Here is a 20069-nt window from a genome sequence, read left to right as displayed (position 1 = left end):
TTTTCCCAGCAACGCCATTCATCCAAACTAGATGATTATCAATGGGACTCCACCAATAAACTTGCTTCCCTGCAGTCCCTACAATGGCCACAGGCAATAAGACGGATTCCCCCTCTAGACAGTAGACCGGATTCTGGTCAACGATCACGCTGATGAGCGGTCCAGTCTTCTCTCCCTTGGTATGTCCGATCAGAGCAGGATCACAATCCACATCGACTTCATGGCTCTAAAAGGGAAGAAAGCAAAACATTTTAGTTGCAGAATTTTGTGAAGGCACAAACAATGGGGCACAAAACTGAGCCCAGTAAATTCAAAGGAATTTCCCAGATCTCCCCCCCTTGTGCTCCTTGTTTGGCCCAGCAATCTGCTACGTCATTTGGTTCCCAGTATGGGGCAGTGCCTATATGACCTTTTACTTTGCACCCCCATGTTTTGACTGGCAACTTTTGCACCAATGTTGCAATATATTTCACCAGGAATACGTGTTTACGTGGAGACCCATCTGAGGACATGTACTGGTGGGTGTGCCCGAAGGGCAGATATTCTGTAAGAGCATTACAGACCCCCGCAGAATCTGTGTATAAAACAATTTCTTGATCCCCTTTCATCATTTCTAGGGCATGCGCAATCGCAGCCATCTCAGTGAATTTTGCTGATTTGACTTGACATGACCGAAAGATTGATGTTTGGGTCTTTGCATGCGGATCGATAATGTATATTCCCAATCCTGCATGTGGGGAACCCTCCACGTAAAAACATGATCCATCTGTGAAAATTGGGACTGCCTTTTCCGGGACCTTTTCATTTGCTGACAAAGGTCTAGAGAAATGTTGTGCCGCTGATTGTGGGGTGATAGCACATTCATGTGGTGTTCCTTGGAAAAGGAGGCCATGGGCAATAGTGGAACGAATATTTGTTTGTTTGACTTTAATGCCTTGATTTTGGAGCAACAGAGCCCAATGGGCCTGTCTGGCATTGAATACATTGCCATCTTCCACTCTGTCTGTGAGTAGAAACTTAGTGGGCATGTGCAGAATGACTGTGTTAAGTCCTATGATGTATGTGTAGTATTTAACTGCCCACAACGTGTCAAGAAGGTGTTTTTCACATAGAGAGAACTTCCTTTCCACAGGAAATAATGCTTTAGAAGCATATAATATGGGTTTTTGTTGCCCATGGATTTCCTGTGCCAGAACAGCTGACAGGGCTGTCTCTGATATGGCAGTCTCAATGTGAAAGGGCAGTTGGTACTCTGGGTTGGCTAATACTGGCGCTTGTGCTAACGCTTCTCTAAGCTTCTGCACTGGATTGGTGTGTTGCTCCTTTTTCCCCCAAACATACAGTGGTGCGGACTTATGCGCCCCATCAGGGATGATATCCCACAAATAATTTACCACTCCTCGGAAAGATCTGAGAGTGGGCATACTCACTGTTAGAGGGAATTGTAGGATGATTTTTACCTTCTCCGTGGCTATCTTACTACCGTTTGCTGCCACTGTAATCCCCAGAAAAGACACAGATTCCTGCGACAATTGTGCGTTAATGGGGTTACACGTCTGTCCCGTTTTTCCTAGGATTCGTCGGAGTTCCTCCAAAAGCCGCAAATGCTTTTCTTTGTCGCATGTGGCTATAAGCAAATTGTCATTGTACTGAAAAAGATTCTTAGTAGCAGAAAAATCAGTTAAAATATCTCTCATGGTTACATGTGAAGTACTGTGTTCATGGGATCTAATTTTGCTAATGACATCAGCCATACTCATAATGATTTGTACCGGTTGAATGGGGTATACATTGGAAATCATCTCATTCCCTTCACTATCAAACCCTAAAAATGTTTGATTTCCTTCATTGGAAGATAGGATCTGGGGAGTACCCATGCTGGGCAGCTTGTCCTTCTCCTCATTTCTGGATAGCTGGTCCCCATGGTCTGGTGAGTCCATGACAATGGGACCTTCTCGATTTTCCTGTGGCTTTGCGATTTCTCCCCTCGCCACAGGCAAAGTCGAACTAAGATCCATATCTTCCTCAATTTCAAAGGCACAGGTATTACTGTGTTCTCGTATGCTAGCCACAGCCTGTCCTTTAAATTTTTCTTTGTTAGGTTCATGTAACTGATCTTGCAACACTTTGTATGCAATAGTTACATGGTCCAGTTGTGTTTCAACTTTAATTAGCATGCTTTTGTATTGTACCAGTTCTTTTTGGGCCAATTGGTACTTTTTTAAATTTTCCTCCTGTGAGGCATTAAGTATTTGATTAAGGGTAGATAAGGATTGTACTTGGCTTTTTAAAGCTGTATTCTCCTTTTCTCTTTCAGAAATTGTAATATTTTTATTACAGACTATACCTTCCAATTTCTTTATTTTAGTATGCATAGACATGCAAGCCGCATACATGCCTGCTAAGGCTAGATTTTTAAGTTTTTTGTTATTTTTGGTTGCTTTTGCTTGTTCTTCCAATACTTTAGTATCACAGGCAAAATCCTTGTTCTCATGTTTATGCGTAAACGTTGCTACAACACTTTCTAGCCAGGAATCCATTACGAACAGCTAGTATGCACAATTTGTGAGCTGAATTGAATTAATTGTGACCTTCTACTATAAAGTCATTTACAGTAAAGGAGAAAAAGGCCAAGAGAAAAACAACCAAATAACCCAAAAATACAGTTTAAAAAAAAAAATATTTTCAGCTGTCCCTAACACAGTCTTTTTTATTTTATTTTTTTATTTTTTTAGATTAGAGTGGAAACCTAATTATCCTTAACAAAGCATTGTGCCTATCTTGTCTGAATAGTAGACAAAGGAAACAATAGAAGCCCCCAAGGATCAATTAGGATGAACACCTCTAAGCTATCAATAGCAAAGGTAAATAACTGAGTGTTTACACTGTGTAACACTCAATTCAGTAAAAACTGAACTAATCCAAAAAAAATAAACCAAAAATGCAAGATATCACTTTCAGTATTAAACATCCACTGTTTTGTACTGAACTAACAATAATGAGAATGTTACTACTTGTAAAATTTCCTCATAATAAAAAAAAGTCAAATAAAACTACATAAAATTAGAACCAACTCTTTTGTAGATTTGATTTCAATGTTAGTGGACATATAATTCAACTAACAAAAACTCATTGAACTTTTTGAACATCAAAGTCTAGTCAGCTTTTTCTTTTTTTTCAGTGTCTTTCTGCAGACAACAGAAAATAAGCACGTTTTTTTTTTGTATATAAAAAAAAACAATCCATAAAAATAAAAGCTAAAACTAATACAAAAAAAAACAAGAACTAAAAAAAAAATCTTAACAGCAAAAATTGTGTAATTTGCAAAAAAAACAATAAACATTTATTTTTTTCCACAAAACCCAATTGACAACCCTTTCAGTGTGTCAATATAAATGATATTTAAACAAAAATGTGTGATCCCATCCTTATCTCTCCCCATTACATTGACCGGTTATAATGGTACATCCGAGATTTTTTATCAATTATGATTTTGGGATATTAATGAAACACAAAAAAAAATAAAAAAATAAAAATAAAAAAAAATCAAATAACCTTAGAAAATATTAACATATATTTTCCCTAGCTAGGATAGGATAAACTGACTCAGTTTGAACTCCTACTAACCTTAAAAAAAAATAACTTGTGGGTAAGCTGACTCAGCTTGAATCCCTTAGTTAAAAAAAAAAAAAAAAAAAACTTGGTGTATTATCTCTCCTAATACCCACTAAAAAAAACAAAAATATTTTACTTATCTTTTCCTTAGATATTTGTTATTGTTAAATACTTTCAGTCTTGTTCACAACGTCGTGGTCGCCACTGTTGCTTTTTCTGATATTAATATTATTTATTTGTATATTATATTAATAATTATTATTATATTGTATATTTAAGATTTAATATCTCGCATATACGATATATGGTTAAAATACGGGTTCTGTGACCAGAGTGAAAAGCTTTAACATAACACATTTATTTAGAGAAAAGATATTAGCTATCTTACATACTGCATACATATACAGTTTTAAAGTAAGGGAAATAAAAGTTAGTTTCAAATACAAGATAAGCACATCACACTAAAAGTATTAAGAAAACAAATTATGACAAAGTAAATAAGTGCAGGGGAGAAGATAGATTCTGATGTTACCTTGACATCCCGGGCCCGGGAAGTTCTCATCATCTCTCTCTAATTCTATTGATGAGACCCCCTGACTTTATAATCCTGATGTCACTTCTGATTGGCTGAAATAGCCTTTCCTTTTATGGTCACAGCTTCCTTCCACCTTAACTATATGTCCCTGAGGCCCACTCTGATTGGACATTACTATCCTTTCCAAATATGGGCAACATCCTAGTTCTATCTATTAGCTATGTATAGGTTTGAAGTTTAAACTAATTACCTCTAGCTAGTTAGACCTCCTGTCTATTCATGGAAGAGTACAGTCATTTCCAGGTGACACCATAAAGTGCAAACCTTTCCCACTGTGATTTATTCCTGACTTGCTTTGTATGTCAAAAGATGTAGCAGATTGGTCGTCTCCGGCCACCTTCATACAAAGCAATCATGCATATCAAATACGGAGAGTGCTAATTAGATATATTCAATCCCTAACTGTCAGCCTATTTAAAGTATCAGAACTTCTCCACCACCACACATATACTGTTATCATAATATATATTTATACCTATGTACAATAATGGCGATTAGACATTAACAATTCACCCAGGGCAACACTTTTTTTCCTTTTCTGTGCATTGCTCAAAAGCTCCCAGTTCGGTGTCAGAGCTAAACAGATGTCCATCAATAACTTTGTTTTGAGTATCCTGTCACCAGGGCTCAAAATTTCAAGTCCTGAGCTACTAGCCAGGCCTCAAGGCGTACTTGCCACCAGTTGCCCCGCCCAACCTGTACCATGTCCCGCCCCTACACACGCCCTCATAAATCTCATGAAATGACACTTAAATGTTTTATGCAGAATTAAGTTATAAAAATAAATATTAACAACAACTTTATCTGTGTCCAAAAATGCAGCCTGCCCATGTCTACCAATGCACCATGTGTCCCCAGTGCAGCAAAATGTCCCCAATGCAGCAAAATGTCCCCAAAATTGCAGCCAGAGTTCCCCCAAAATTGCAGCCAGAGTTCCCCCAAAATTGCAGCCAGAGTTCCCCCAAAATTGCAGCCAGAGTTCCCTCAAAATTGCAGCCAGAGTTCCCCCACAATTGAAGCCAGAGTTCCCCCCCATTGCAACCTACCTGTGCTGGGTAGGAGAGGAGCCAGAGCTCCTGGGATAGGTGATCTGTCTATCAAAGTGCCCTGACAAGGGGGAGTGGCTGTAAATGACGCGCGCGGCGGCGAACACAGCTATTGAGTTGAAAGTTGTCATGTTCCCCGTGCTCTGGCAGCAGCGGCAGCGGCGACTCTCCTCTCCTAGCTCGCCCCCCCCTGCTCCCAGGCAGCCCACACTCGCCAGCCCTCAAAATGTACTCGCAAAATGCGAGCAGGCGAGTTTAAATTTTGAGGGCTACTGTCATTATACAGGGCATGTGAAACATCCCATAGCTATGCATGGACCTTAACTGCTGATATTCGTTCTGACAGAGAGATCTCGGCAGCTATCTTCCCTCTCCTCTTCCTCTCTGTTAGGAAAGACATCTGCGGAGTACAGCTGCCGTCGCCAGGTGCATGCCTGTGTGCAGGCGCCAACCAGGAATGTCTAAAACAGCGCGTGTGTGCACCTGTCACCAGAACTGGTGGCAGTCGGCTTAGTTAAACGGAGCTTCAACGCTGACTGATTGCTGCTTGGTCTACAGCGTTTACCTGAATCCCGATTCCTGTGTGTTGACTTCTAATATCGATCCGGCTTGCTTCCTACTACCTCTGTCTGCTTCCTGCCCTGACCCCTGACTTTCTACGGACTAATCTCTGCCTCCAGTTCCTGTTACCCAGCACCTGTTGCCAAAACCTGCCTGTGACCTGACTTCACTTCTGCCTGCTGTACTTGCCTAATCTGCCTGTCTGTTGCCAAAACCTGCCTGTGACCCGACTATGCTTCTGAATGCTATGCTTGATAATCTGCCCGTCTGTTGCCAAAACCTGGATAGGGATAGCTGAGCATTTTTGGGGTGGTTGAGTATGAATGGGGATGGCCGAGCATGGATGGGATGGCTGGACATGAATGAATATGGCTGAGCATGAATGAGGATGACGGAGTATGGATGAGGATGAGCCGTGAATGTGAATAGATGAGCTGTGAATTGGGATGGCTGAGTGTGGATGGGGATGATGAGCCATGGTTGGGGATGGCTGAGCATGAATGAGGATGCCTGAGCATGAATAGGGATGGCCAAGTATCGGTGGGGATGGCTGAGCATGGATGGGGATGGATGATTATGGATGGGGATGGCTGCGCATGGATGGGGATGGTTGATAGAATGGGATGGCTGAGCATGGACAGGGATGGCTAAGTATGGATAGGGATGGCTGAGCATTGATGGGGATGGTTGAGTATGAATGGGGGTGGCCAAGTATGGATGAGGATGATTGAGCATGAATGAGGATGGCTGAGCATGAATGAGGATGGCTTAGTATGGATGAGGATGATTTTGCATGAATGAGGATGGCTGAGCATGAATGAGTATGGATGGGAATGGCTGAGTATGGATGGGGATGAGTACAGGAATGGGTTGAGATCAGCGCACTATAGATCCAGCCCACATCGCTGCTGCACTCGATCTCTCCCCACTCCTCTCACGCTGCACCGATCGGTACGAAGAGGGAAAGATCTGAAGCAGGTATGCGATGGCTTGTTTACAAATGATCACTCCATCATTAGACAGATCGATCATGTGGTAAAGGGTCACTGTCATTGGCCCTTTACCGTGATCCGTGATGTGCCAGGTGTGCTCCCCAGGGAGCGCGCATGAGTGCAATTCTGTAAGGATGTCATCGTTTTTCGACCGTGCTGTAGCCATCATTCGCTTTGGCCCAGTCGTCAAGTGGTTATAGGAGTTGTAAAGACAGAAGAATTTTTATTTTAATACATTCTATGCATTAAGATAAAAAAACCTTCTATGTGTTGCAGCCTCCCCAGCAACCCCTGGGCCAGGAGCAGCAAAGAGGGACCTAAGAAGAGGAGGATCCAGGCTGCACAGAGCAGGTAAGTATACATGTTTTTTTTTAATAAGATTTTTACAATCACTTACAATCACTTTAACTATAGCTATTATGTTAATTTTTCATAATTCAAATCCAAAACAAACCAACACTAAAGGTTTACAGTGTGTTTCACCTTTATTACGACGTTCATTATTCCATACAGCTGCCTGCTACACAGAGCTGTGTGACAGACATAATTTTTAGAGCACATCAGTCATTTCAATTCCAACAAGTTTTGCAATTTAGCAGCAATAAGTAAATAGGCTGTAGATGTAAAATGTATTCGGAATCGGCATATAAAATATGCATGTGTTAATCAACTTAAAAGCAGGTCTTCACGGGCTCTGAGGCTTTCTGTTCCTCTATAACAATAACTTTAAAAGAATACTCTGAAATAGCAAGAACAGATGCAATCTCAGGGGGGTGGTATTGATTTATTCTGTTAATACAGTGATAATAATCTAATGGACGCAATCAAATAATAGCTTTACTCTCCTTCAAATGACAGCGTCGCTTTGTGTAAATGGCTCTGCAGTTATGTTGCTTGAACTTTCAGTCACACCTTACAGCTACAATATCATGTGGAAAATCTAAGTATACAATGTAGAGTCAACTTATATGCCCTGCATAAAAGGGTTGTCTATGAAAAATATGAGCAAACATATGTATTAAACAGTCACTGGTCTATTTTTAATTCTCTAACTACCCTGTACTGTGAGGGCCTGCTTCTTATTGGAAGTGGTTGAATATTACATAACGCTGCTTCATGGATTTTCCTTAACAGGATATAGAAGTTGAAAGTCTAATGATCTGACATTCTGACAACAAAACCGTGGGTATTTTTCTAACGGAATGTTGGCTCAAACTTGTGTTGCATACACACGGTCACACAAATGTTGTCGGAAATTCTGAACATCAAGAACGCGGTGACATACAACACATACGACGAGCCAAGAAAAATGAAGTTCAATAGTCAGTGCGGCTCTTCTGCTAGATTTCCAAGAATGTGTGGATTTTTGTGCATCGGAATTGCATACACACGATCGGAATTTCCGACAATAACTTTTGTTGTCGGAAAAATTGAGAACCAGCTCTCAAGCATTTGTTGTCGGAAATTCCGACAGCAAATGTCCGATGTAGCATACACACGGTCAGAATATGCAACCAAAAGCATCGAACATTTATTGTCGGAAATTACGATTGTGTGTACGCGGCATAAGAGGCCCTGTTAGTATGTTGCTTCATAATCTGATATTTATTTGCTTTACTTTGTATGAGACTGGCCCAGTGATTAAATACCAGTTGCTCTTGTTAAAATTGGTCGAGCATCCTCGGTTCCAGCATATACATTTAGTCCTGAGTCAAACTTCCTTTGCTTTGCCCATTTTTAGAGAGCTGAGATTATTCTCCTGTAATTTACTGTATAATTTCAAATCATGGTAAAGTCAGTTCAAACAAGTTTTAATGTGTTTCTAAAACTGAAAATGATGTTTTAGTTTTGGATAGAGTAGGATTAGAACTTCTCTTGGGTTTTTATTGTTGTTTGTCTATGTATTTGAGATCTTTTCCTGACATGTGCATTGCACAAAAAGATGCTTTGTCCCTCAATTGCTGATGGAACATTTTGTGTATGCTGAACCAGAGCAGTCTCCATGCCCTCCGATGATCTCAGTTGTGATGAAATGCATAGGGAAGAGACAAATGCTGATATCATGATGTCACTTTCACAAGGAAGTGTAATGACCGGGTACAAAACATTGAGGTTTTAGAGTGCTATTACTCAGAATACATGTAAGTGGATTTTATTTTTCTGTTAGGCCTTCATGCGTGATACCAGGGTGATGCAGAGTAGGGATGAGCCGAACACCCCCCTGTTCGGTTCGCACCAGAACTTGCGAACACACCAAATGTTCGTGTGAACTTTAGAACCCCGTTAAAGTCTATGGGACTCGAACATTTGAAATCTAAAGTGCTAATTTTAAAGGCTAATATGCAAGTTATTGTTCTAAAAAGTGTTTGGGGACCTGGGTCCTGCCCCAGGGGACATGTATCAATGCAAAAAAAGTTTTAAAAACTGCATTTTTTTCAGGAGCAGTGAATTTAATAATGCTAAAAGTGAAACAATAAAAGTGAAATAGTCCTTTTAAATTTCATACCTAGGGGGGGTGTAAAGTTAGCATGTGAAATAGCGCATGTTTCCAGTACTTAGAACTGTCCCTGCACAAAGTGTCATTTCTGAAAGAAAAAAAATCATTTAAAACCGGACTTGCGGCTATAATGAATTGTTGGCTCCCGGCAATTCAGAGAGGATTCATTCATTAAAAAAAAAAAAAAAGCGTGGGGGTCCCACCAAATTCAATTACCAGGCCCTTCAGGTCTGGTATGGATATTAAGGGGAACCCCGCTGTCAATTAAAAAAAAAATGACGTGGGGTTCCCCCCAAATATCCATTCCAGACCCTTCAGGTCTGGTGTGGTCTTTAAGGGGAACTCCACCCCAATTTTTTTTTTAAATGGCGTGGAGTTCCCCCAAAAATCCACACCAGACCCCTTGTCCGAGCACGTTAACCTGGCCGGTCGCAGAAAAGAGGGGGGGACAGATGGTGCCCCCCCTCTCCTGAACCATACCAGGCCACATGCCCTCAACATGGGGAGGATGTCCCCATGTTGATGGGGACAAGGGCCTCATCCCCACAACCCTTGCCCGGTGGTTGTGGGGGTCTGCGGGCGGGGGGCTTATCAGAATCTGGAAAACCCCTGTAACAAAGGGACCCCAAGATCCTGCCCCCCTATGTGAATTGGCAATGGGGTACATTGTACCCCCACCATTTCAAAAAGAAAGTCTAAATAGTTGTAAAAAACACACACACCGTAGAAAAAAGTCATTTATTAATAAAAAAAAGAAAATAAATCCAGCGATGGTAATCCACTCAGTCCCGGCTCCCTGCTCCAACGTTGTCTGTATCCAGTGACGGGTGATCTCCTCTCCGTCTGGTCTGGTCTGGATTTTTGGGGGGAACCCCCACACCATTTTTTTTAATTTTGAGCAGGGTTCCCCTTAATATCCATACCAGACCTGAAGGGTCTGTTAATGGAATTTGTGGGGACCCCCATGCATTTTTTTTCAATGACTTTCAATGACTTGTATCTGTATTACCGGGACCCGACAATTCATTATAGCCACAAGTAGTTTTAAATGACTTTTTTGTATTGATACATGTCCCCTGGGGCAGGACCCAGGTCCCCAAACACTTTTTATGACAATAACTTGCATATTAACGTTTAAAATTAGCACTTTTGATTTTTCATGTGCGTGTCCCATAGACTTTAACGGTGTTCGCGTGTTCGAACAAATTATGTTTTATTAATTCCTAATATAACATATATGATATTAACCAAAACTCATTAAAAACAGTAGCATGTATAATAGAATGACTATATCATACACAGAGCACTCTGAATTATAATAAAGACTACTTCCAGTGCATCATCAAAAGCCATATTCATGTAGATTTTGTGAATATATGATTTCTAACCAATGAACTATTAGATATACCTGATTACAATTTACGGTAATCATGAAAACTTTATTAATCAAAAGATACTCCATATATAGGATCCTGTTTTAACATTCATGGTTATCCATAAGGCCTTCTCATAGAAATAGAATAAATATAATATACTGTATATACTCGAGTATAAGCCGACCCGAGTTTAAGCTGAGGTACCTCATTTTACCACAAAAAAATGGAAAAACGTATTGATTTGAATATAAGCCGAGGGTGAGAAATGCAGCAGCTACTGTAAGGCGGAAAAGAGGGTCAACAATGCCCATTTGCAGCTTCACTGTGCCCATTTGCACGCCTCACTGTGCCCATTGCAACCTCACTGTGACCAACTTCACTGTGCCCATTGCAACCTCACTGTGCCCAACCTCACTGTGCCCATTGCAACCTCACTGTGCCCAACCTCATTGTGCCCATTGCAACCTCACTGTGCCCTTCCTCACTGTACCCATTGCAGCTTTACTGTGCTCGAGTCAGTGTACCTGAAATTATTGACAGGCTGGGGGCATTCATTGTGTAAAAGTCGCGGTCTCCTCCTGGTCCTTTCCGTGATAGGCGTTTCTCAGCAGACACAGTTTCGCCTATCACAGAAGTTCTCTCATCTCCTGACTTAGTTTCCCAGCAGACACTGTGTTCAGTGTTCCGGCAATCACGGACATCCTCTTGTCCGAGGATGAAAGGACGTCCCTGATTGGCGGAACACTGAATACAGTGTCTGCTGGGAAACTGAGTCAGAGGATGAGAGAACTTCTGTGATAGGCGGAACTGTGTCTGCTGAGAAACGCCTATCGCGGAAGGAACCAGGAGGAGACCGTGACTTTTAAACATTGGATGCCCGCAGCCTGTCAATAATTTCAGGTACACTGACTCGAGAATTAGCCGGGGAGGTATTTTCAGCCTTAAAAAAAAGGCTGAAAAACTCGGCTTATAGTCGAGTATATACGGTAGGAATAATCTAGAGTTGTATAAAACTTTGAGTGGGCTTAGCAACACAAGGTGGTTATTTGCATATAGCTGAACTACAAAGTACTACTATACTATATTAACAAAAGTATTGAGACACCTGCCTTTACACACATATGAACTTTAGGGCATCCCAGCCTTAGTCCATAGGGTTCAATATTGAGTTGGCCCACCCTTTTCAACTATAACAGCTTCAACTCTTCTGAGAAGGCTGCCCACAAGTTTTAGGAGTGTGTCTATGGGAATGTTTAACCATTCTTCCAGAAGTGCATTTGTGAGGTCAGGCACCAATGTGGACAGGAAGGCCTGGCTCGCAGTCTCCGCTCTCATTAATTTTAGAGGTGTTTTACCAGGTTGAGGTCAGGACTCTGTGCAGGCCAGTCAAGTTCCTACACCCCAGACTTACTCATCCATGTCTTTATGGACCTTGCTTTTTGCACTGATGCGCAGTCATGTTGAAACTGGATGGGACCATCCGAAACTGTTCTCACAAAGTTGGGGCATGAAATTATCCAAAATGTCTTGGTATGCTGGGAGTTCCCTTCCCCATACACACAGTATATATAATAATGGCGAGTCTGGGCACTGCTTTACATGATATATATATATATATATATATACTGTATATATATATTGTGACAGGAAGTCAGGTAAATCTGTGGGTGTTGTCACAGACGGGAGATACATTTCTGCCTTGTTTAGACAATATACCAATTATTATCAGGTGTCGGCTGCAGAAGCTGCCAGAAAGATTTAAGGGCATTAAAAAAACTTCAGCTGTTCAGAATGAGGCAATTAAGGCCTCTATAAGTAATCCAGAGGATTACTACTGATTGCTGCATCCTGAGGCTTTTTGAGTGAAGGAGAGCAGTGAACAGAAATACTTTTGAAGAGGTGAGGTGCTGTTGATTTTTCTGTGTGATAAAAATCAAAAATACTATTTGTTTTCTGCTGTATGACCAGCAGTGTCTGCTCAGCAGTAGGCTGTGCCAGACTCCATAGATAGGTTCCTGTGTGGTGAAGGTAGACGCCCCAAGTGGCCAGGGTTTATTTTATGTTTGATTTTGTTTATGCTGTTTGGATGCTTGCACTTGTTTCCGGCAAGATGGAAGAATAAACCAAATTCTTTGTTTTCAACCGTCATCGGCTGTTTCTTTGTATAGTTCAGTGTGTAGTGAACCCATCCAGGGGGTCACACAACCCCGCTACCGAGCTAACCCCTTACAATATATATATATATACAGTGTATATATATATATATATATATATATATATATATATATATATATATATATATATATATATAAAATTAATGGTGAGGCCGGGTACTGCTTTATATGACATGTAACATGTAACAGTGGAAAAAAAATACCTTGAAAGAAAGAGGGTTCCTTTCATGCAGCTTAAAAGGCTAAATGAAAAAACACAAATTCTTCAAATGGCCGGCTTAGCATACTAGTATTTTTAGAACAATTTGATTTTCATGGAAAGCTTCAGTGACAGTGTTCTCTAGCAGCACATATTTTGCTTACATACATCACTCTAATCTGTTTAATTTTCATCTAAAATGCTTTTTTAATGTAGTATAATGGTTAAGCAGAGATTAATCATTTTTCATCATGCAAAAGGAAATTAAGTTTTTTTTTTGACCGTCAGATAGAAATAGGCTTGTGATTAGCCAAAGCTGTCCATTTCTTCACTTATCCAGAACTGTCTTGCCACGGGCCAATAACTCTTTTTAAGAATTAGGAGACCAAAGATGATGTAAAAATTGTCAGAATAGCAGGACATGTTTAATAATGGAAATTAGGCTGAAAGGCACAATTAGGCAAACTATGCCGAAACTCACAAGGCACAAGCAGACGTTTTTCTACAAATTTAAGTAATCTAAATACAGTGTTAAATTGGCCAACTGAGTGATATGACTAACTTTTATATTTAGTATAAGGATAGGTAGATGTGGTGAATGTGAATGACAAACCGTAAGGTGGTTTATATCACACTATTTATGTCATTTTTTTTTTTTTTTAAACAATGCTGCAGAGAGGTTTCAAGAAAAAAAAAAAAGGTCAGCAACAAGGGAATGTTATGATTTAAGCACCCGAAACTTAAAAAAGGTCCTATAAAAGTCAACTAAAAATCAATATACATTACATTTAGTTATCAATAGTAAAGGACTATTTAATATTTCTTGTAGTGTGATTTTTTAGTTTGACCTCTATCAGCTTGTATATACATTCAGGTAGACCCAATTAATCTTTGTCACCATTTTTCCTATTGTCATAATGAGAAATATAATAATGAACTTGGTAATAGATGGGAACATTGTCAGGTTAAAGTGACCTGGCTAATTTAATACCAGACTTTCTAAAGAGGTCAATGTAGCTTCTTCCTCCTGAAATAATTCCACAAGTGTCCTTGATCTCCTAGGTCATAATGTACATTTATCATGCTGAATGCTTTGAAGCTGTTCACACTGCTGACATTTTAATATGACTTACTTTTTCCAAAGATTTTTTGATAGAGAAACATAATGTGTTCTAATCTAAACACTGTTTATAGAGGAAAAATGACAAGTAGAATTAAACTTCAATGAATAACTAGATGTGTCTAATTTCAGCTATAGAAAGGAAAATATAATTATGTGCATTTATGATCAATTCCGAATTTTCATAGAAAAAACAGGGTTTTAATTTACCTGCACTCCTTTTAATGTCCCTAAATAATCGCTTTCATACAAAATCAAACACTTGCTTTTTGAAAATGCTATGATTCTCAGCACTATTTAAGTGATTGTAAAGTCTCCTTTAAAAAATAAAAATAAAATAACAAACATGTTATATGTACCTGCTCTGTGTAGTGGTTTTGCACAGAGTGGCCTGGATCCTCCTCTTCTCAGGTCCCTTTTCTGTGCTCCTTGCCCTTCCCTCTTGTTGAGTGCAGCAAGCAGCTTGCTATGGGGACACTCGAGCCAAGTCACAGCTCTCTATTTCCATTCATACAAGGAGCCGCGACCGGCCCCCCTCTCTCCCGATTGGCTGACTGACTTTGACAGCCAATCGCGCCACGCTCCTGTCTTAGCCAATAAGTCGGGAGTCCCAGGCAGCTGACATACTACTTCAACATCGCTGGATAAAGATGAGCTCAGGTAAGTATTAGGGTGCTCCTGCACACAGAAGGTGATTTTATCTTATCGCGTAGAATGCATTAAGGTAAAAAAACTTCTCCCTTTACAACTCCAATAACCAAATGTTTGACAACATACTTATTTTCTACATGCGTTGAAATAGTTGTCTTTTTAACAGAAAGATTGATGGAATTTTTTAACATCACCAACACACTGACAAAAATCATAGAGAGTCATCTGTTAATAGCACTGTTTGCTGAACTTTTTTAACGCTCAACTTCGCATTTTTTATTTATTTTTTGGTATCAATATAATTAATTCTTCCAGCCATTATAAACATAAACAAGCAGCTCCTGCTGCAATAGTCACCTTCTCTCCAACACTGTCAAAAGCAGTAATTTAATTCACTAAGGCCGCGTACACATGATCAGTCCATTCGATGAGAACGGGCTGAAGGACTGTTCTCATCGGTTGACCGATGAACCTGACTGATGGTCCGTCGCGCCTACACACCATCGGTTAAAAAAACGATCGTGTCAGAACGCGGTGACGTAAAACACAATGACGTGCTGAAAAAACAAAGTTCAATGCTTCCAAGCATGCGTTAACTTGATTCTGAGCATGCACGGGTTTTTAACCAATGCTTTTGCATACTAATGATCGGTTTTGACCTATCGGTTAGGCGTCCATTGGTTAAATTTTAAAGCAAGTTCTAATTTTTTTGACCGAAGGTTAACTGACCGACGGGGCCCACACACGATCGGTTTGGACAGATGAAAAGGTCCTTCAGTCAGTTTTCATCGGTTTTGACCGATCGTGTGTACGTGGCCTAAGTCTTCTGGTTTGAAGGATGCCCAGCAAAACATACAAACTGGGGGCCTCCAGAAGGTGAATGACTGGGTTCACACTATTGTTAATTGAATGTGGGAAAATTGTACGCATCCAGTTCGCATAGCAAGAGATTGTGACTATGGAGCCGGTTCACACATTTCCGCAGTGACTCCAGTGTGAATTTCAGGTCAGAATTCAGCCAAACATTTGGGCTGAAATCAGACCTGAAACAGTGAATGGAGACGCACTGGACTCCTGCTGTGAGCTGCTACATTCTCCAGTGTGAACCCAGCTTTAGGAAAAGCAAGAGCCTTGATTTGGCTTTAAATTACTTCCATATGGAAGGGTAGCCAAGTTGCAGTCATGAGTAGTCAAGATAAGAACCAAGATATATTTATTATGAGAACCCCAATACAGGCAGAACAGTTATTATATTTTGGGTTTTCAGATTAAAATAGGAAAATAAATATATATATATATATATATATATATATATATATATATATATATATATAATCTCCAAAACTAGTATAGAGGCAGTTACGAGCCTTTCAGGGGCAGTTAGATCAAAACAGCAGCGTTTATTTATTTTCAATGTTTTGGCACATTAACAATAAAAAAAAAAAAAGCTGCTGTTTTGATCTACCTTCCCTTGCAAGACCAGTGCATGAGCTGCTTTGGACTATATATACTATATAGTATATTTTTTTGGGTATGGGGGTATTATTATACAGGATTTATATAACGCCAACAGTTATAAAATATAAAATAATTAAGAGGGCCCTGCTCATAAGGGCTTATAATTAGGAGGGTGGGGCTAGTGGTAAAAATGTTTTTAACTGTGGGGGGGATTAGCTGATGGAAGTGATAAAAGATTAGTTGGAGGGGTGATAGGCTTCCCTGAACAGATGAGTTTTTAGGGATCGCCTAAAGTTAGCCAGAGTAGGATATAGCTTGACAGATTGAGGTAGAGTGTTCCAAAGGATGGGAGAGGCTCTGGAGAAGTCCTGGAGATGAGCATAGGAGGAGGAGACAAGGGAGCTTGAGGGCAGGAGGTCTTGAGAGGATGGTTAGGGTCATATTTAGAGACAAGATTGGTGATGTAGCTCAGGGCAGAGTTGTGAATGGCTTTGTATGTTGTTGTTTGTATTTTGAATTTAACCACTTAAGACCCGGACCAATATGCAGGTTAAGGACCTGGCCCCTTTTTGCGATTCGGCACTGCGTCGCTTTAACTGACAATTGCGCGGTCGTGCGATGTATCTCCCAAACAAAATTGGCGTCCTTTTTTTTCCAAAAATATAGCTTTCTTCTGGTGGTATTTGATCACCTCTGCGGTTTTTATTTTTTGCGCTATAAACAAAAATAGAGCGACAATTTTGAAAAGAAATCTATATTTCTTACTTTTTGCTATAATAAATATGCCCCAAAAAAATATAAAAAAAAACATATTTTTCCTCAGTTTAGGCCGATACATATTCTTCTACTTATTTTTGGTAAAAAAAAAATCGCAATAAGCGTTTATTGATTGGTTTGCGCAAAAGTTATAGCGTCTACAAAATAGGGGATAGTTTTATGACATTTTTAGTAATATTTTTTTTTTACTAGTAATGGCAGCGATCAGAATTTTTTTTCATAACTGCGACATTATGGCGGACACATCGGACAGTTTTGACACATTTTTGGAACCATTGTCATTTTCACAGCGAAAAGTGCCATAAAATGCACTGATTACTGTGAAAATTACAATGGCAGTGAAGGGGTTAACCACTAGGGGGCGCTAAGGGGTTAAGTGTGACCTTAGCAGTTGCGAGGGAACATTATCCATGGTTAGGTGGGCACCTAAGAAAAGTTTTGTAATCTATTCAGTAGTAGTCAGTTCAAAAGAGGAGAGTGTTGACTGTGCTGTTAGACAAGGTATGTTAAGTGGGGGGTTAATCGTATATTGGATGTGTCCTCACAGATTGCATATAATATGAACTGCACTTTCAAAGCTCAAATGTTGATTCTGCTGCTAACTGTTCAATTGTAAGGTTACAAAAATGGCCATTGAATAACCTGATTTACAGAAAAATGGTACACTGACTATAAGTTGCAACATGGCCTCTCTACAGGTGTACATTATTAGTTAGGTTTTCCCTATGTTGCAGGGATCTACCCCTATGTGAGGTGAGAATAAAATTGGCATATGTAAAATTTTCAGATATGAACTACACGTCTGCTAAAATATGAGCATATGTTTAATTTGGGGGTACAAAGGTATGTGAACCTAATGTGCTATGAGACAGACAACCACTGTGGTAGCACCAACAGTGAGGTGGCATAAGAATCCACTCTGTGAGAGAATAGTTGTCCTCTCTGCTCAGCAGATCTTGGCATTTTCTGTGGTGGCATAGAGCAAATGCGGCCTTTGAGCACAGATTTTTATTCAAAGACATTAGTCTGGGCCAGTGTCATTGGGCCAGTCATCTGCTGTTATAAAGGGCCAGATTCATTCACTCCTGATACGCCGTTGTATCTCTGTTTCTATCTATGCAACTGATTCATAGAATCAGTTACGCATAGATATCCCTAAGATCCGACAGGTGTAATAGTTTTACACTGTCGGATCTTAGGATGCAGACCGCGGCCGCCACTGGGGGGAGTTCGCATCGTAAACCAGCGTCGGGTATGCAAATTAGGAGTTACGGCCGATCCACAACGGTTTTTAGCGTTCGCTACGTCGTCCGTAGTCAAGTTTCCCGTCGCAAAGTTAATCGTTTTTTTTGGTGCCCTAACTTTAGTCAGCAAGTGTATTGCTGACTAAAGTATGGCCGCCGTTCCTGCGTCGAAATTCAAAATTTAACGTCGTTTGCGTAAGCCGTCCGGGAATACAAAAGTACGCTACGCGCGTCGCCGTTCAAAAAAATTACGTCACGGCGCGCAAAGCACGGCGGGAGTTAGGAAACGGAGCATGTGCAGTAGGTCTGGCGCGGGAGCGCGCCTAATTTAAATGGCACACGCCCATTTGAATTGGCCCGCCTTGCGCCGGAGGCCGCGGGCGTAGTTTTCATCGCAAGTGCTTGGTGAATCAGGCACTTGCGATGAAAAATTGCGGCGGTGTAACTTATCTAGGATAAGTTAGGCCGCCGTGATTCTACGTGAATCTAGCCCAAAGTATCTTTAAATAGTGTAAAGTATTATGAAAAACGAGGACAATCCATTTCTGTTTTAGGTTCATTTGTGCAGTGATTTCGCTAAAGAATTTCTAATATTTTCTTTGTTCTATTTTTTTTTTTTTATATAAAAATATATATAAAAATATACTTAAATTTTAATTTAGCAACTGGACAAATGAAAATTCCAAGAGTTTGCTACCTTTGTACTGCCAAATGATAGGGCCGCCAGTTAGCATTCTGTTAAGTCTTTTTTACATCATCCTATTGTAATCAGATTGAGAGACAGACAGCATCTTCAGAGCATTTTTATACATCCTACCATCTGCCACAATTCTGGTGTAATATCATAAAATTATAAAATATATTTGCAAAACATATTGTTGTTCCTAATGATTGCTCTACGTTCTTAATTGAAATGATTATTGGTGGCTGGCCTATCTCCATCTAGCACCCTAATGAGAGATATATTTAACCAAAATGAAATAGAAAGCACAGTACAATATCAATAATAAAAGGTTGTCCTTCATGTCTAATGGATCTATTTTACATTGTAACAATCACTAATTATCTCAATGTCTAGATTAACCAAAATCCAGAACTTAATTTTTTAACGAACATCCATTACCTCCTTGCAAAATGGATGCATTTAGAGTACATATTGTTCCATCTTCTAGATTAGCTGTATGTTCATGGGAATACATATGATATTAACTAAAGTGAAATGGAAAAAATAAATGTATTGATGTTAGGAAATTGCTGGGCATTAGAAGCTGTATATCTGAAAAGAAGCTTTGTTTTAATTCTTTATGCAAGGGGTGAGCCAACTGGAGCAAAATTGTTTTATAAAATGAAAAATGTAAAAGCCTATTAAATGTATGTAATCATTGTGCAGCTATAAGGTTCTGTTTGAAATATAAATATATTTAGCCAGATTCAGAGAGATTGGCGTATCTTTTGGCCGGCGTAGCGCATCCCATTTGCACTACGCCGACGTAACATAGTGAGGCAAGGCCAGTACTCACAAAGCACTTGCTCCGTAAGTTACGTCGGCGTAGCGAAAATGGGCCGGCTTAACCCTGCCTATTTCAAAGTAGGCAGGTAGTGGGCGTGCTACATTTAAATTAACCGTGACCCCATGTAAATGAAGGGCCGTTCGTACGGCGCATGCGCGCGCATGCTCAGAGTCACGTTGCAAATACTCCCTACGATACGACGGCTCAATGCGTACGACGTGAACCTAACTTACGCCCAGCCCCATTCACGTAC

This window comes from Rana temporaria, chromosome 1 (genome assembly GCF_905171775.1).
Source record: "Rana temporaria chromosome 1, aRanTem1.1, whole genome shotgun sequence".
NCBI lineage: Eukaryota > Metazoa > Chordata > Amphibia > Anura > Ranidae > Rana > Rana temporaria.
This window is presented reverse-complemented; position numbering follows the sequence as displayed.